Raw genomic sequence first — 3,027 nt, 5'->3', positions numbered from 1 at the left:
AATAATATATATAATTACTGCCACCTACTGCAGCGGAGTATGTCACATATATTCATGTACTTCACACTGTCCAAAACTAATACTGGATGATAATAATATTATATAATACTGCCACCTACTGCAGCGGAGTATGTCACACTATATTCATGTACTTCACACTGTCCAAAACTAATACTGGATGATAATAATATATATAATACTGCCACTACTGCAGCGGAGTATGTCACATATATTCATGTACTCACACTGCCAAAACTAATACTGGATGATAATAATGTTATATAATACCTGCCACCTACTTGCAGCGGAGTATGTCACATATATTCATGTACTCACACTGTCAAAACTAATACTGGATGATAATAATATATATAATACTGCCACCTACTGCAGCGGAGTATGTCAATTCATGTACATATAGTCATGTACTTCACACTGTCAAAACTAATACTGGATGATAATAATGTATATAATACTGCCACCTACTGCAGCGGAGTATGTCAATTCATATATTCATGTACTTACACTGTCAAAACTAATACTGGATGATAATAATATATATAATACTGCCACCTACTGCAGCCGGAGTATGTCACATATATTCATGTACTTACACTGTCAAAACTAATACTGGATGATAATAATGTATATAATACTGCCACCTACTGCAGCGGAGTATGTCACATAATCATGTCACATATATTCATGTACTTACACTGTCAAAACTAATACTGGATGATAATAATATATATAATACTGCCACCTACTGCAGCGGAGTATGTCACATATATTCATGTACTTACACTGTCAAAACTAATACTGGATGATAATAATATATATAATACTGCCACCTACTGCAGCGGAGTAATGTCACATATATTCATGTAACTCTACACTGTCAAAACTAATACTGGATGATAATAATAGTATATAATACTGCCACCTACTGCAGCGGAGTATGTCACATATATTCATGTACTCTACACTGTCAAAACTAATACTGGATGATAATAATATATATAATACTGCCACCTACTGCAGCGGAGTATGTCACAATATATTCATGTACTCACACTGTCAAAACTAATACTGGATGATAATAATATATATAATACTGCCACCTACTGCAGCGGAGTATGTCACATATATTCATGTACTCACACTGTCAAAACTAATACTGGATGATAATAATATATATAATACTGCCACCTACTGCAGCGGAGTATGTCACATATATTCATGTACTCACACTGTCAAAACTAATACTGGGATGATAATAATATATATAATACTGCCACCTACTGCAGCGGAGTATGTCACATATATTCATGTACTCACACTGTCAAAACTAATACTGGATGATAATAATATATATAATACTGCCACCTACTGCAGCGGAGTATGTCACATATATTCATGTACTCACACTGTCAAAACTAATACTGGATGATAATAATATATATAATACTGCCACCTACTGCAGCGGAGTATGTCAACATATATTCATGTACTTACACTGTCAAAACTAATACTGGATGATAATAATATATATAATACTGCCACCTACTGCAGCGGAGTATGTCACATATATTCATGTACTCACACTGTCAAAACTAATACTGGATGATAATAATATATATAATACTGCCACCTACTGCAGCGGAGTATGTCACATATATTCATGTACTTACACTGTCAAAACTAATACTGGATGATAATAATATATATAATACTGCCCACCTACTGCAGCGGAGTATGTCACAATATATTCATGTACTCACACTGTCAAAACTAATACTGGATGATAATAATATATATAATACTGCCACCTACTGCAGCGGAGTATGTCACATATATTCATGTACTTCACACTGTCCAAAACTAATACTGGATGATAATAATTATATATATACTGCCACCTACTGCAGCGGAGTATGTCACATATATTCATGTACTCACAGCTGATCAAAACTAATACTGGATGATAATAATATATATAATACTGCCACCTAACTGCAGCGGAGTATGTCACATATATTCATGTCACATATATTCATGTACTTACACTGTCAAAACTAATACTGGATGATAATAATGTATATAAATACTGCCACCTACTGCAGCGGAGTATGTCACATATATTCATGTACTTACACTGTCAAAACTAATACTGGATGATAATAATGTATATAATACTGCCACCTACTGCAGCGGAGTATGTCACATATATTCATGTACTTACACTGTCAAAACTAATACTGGGATGATAATAATATATATAATACTGCCACCTACTGCAGCGGAGTATGTCACATATATTCATGTCACATATATTCATGTACTTACACTGTCAAAACTAATACTGGATGATAATAATGTATATAATACTGCCACCTACTGCAGCGGAGTATGTCCACATATATTCATGTACTTACACTGTCAAAACTAATACTGGATGATAATAATGTATATATACTGCCCACCTACTGCAGCGGAGTATGTCACATATATTATCATGTACTCACACTGTCAAAACTAATGGATGGATAATATGTATATAATATTGCCATTAGTTTTTTTATAATACTGAGATGATGTGATATTCATGTCACATATATTCATGTACTTACACTGTCATAAATAGTACTGAGTATTGGATAAATAATGTATATAATTACTGCACCTACTGCAGGGAGGTATGTATATATTCATGTACTTCTACACTGTCAAAACTAATATGGATGATAATGGATGTATATAATGTAATGTAAACTGGTTGATAATAATATATATAATACTGCCACCTACTGCAGCGGAGTATGTCACATATATTCATGTACTTACACTGTTCAAAACTAATACTGGATGATAATATAATACTGCCACCTACTGCAGCGGTAGTCACATATATTCATGTACTGTAACTAATATGGATGATAATAATAATACTGCCACCTACTGCAGCGGAGTATGTCACATATATTCATGTACTCACACTGCCAAAACTAATTACTGGATGATAATAAT

The sequence above is a fragment of the Nerophis ophidion genome, linkage group LG23 (assembly GCF_033978795.1).
Source record: "Nerophis ophidion isolate RoL-2023_Sa linkage group LG23, RoL_Noph_v1.0, whole genome shotgun sequence".
NCBI classification, from domain to species: Eukaryota; Metazoa; Chordata; class Actinopteri; order Syngnathiformes; family Syngnathidae; genus Nerophis; species Nerophis ophidion.
This window is presented reverse-complemented; position numbering follows the sequence as displayed.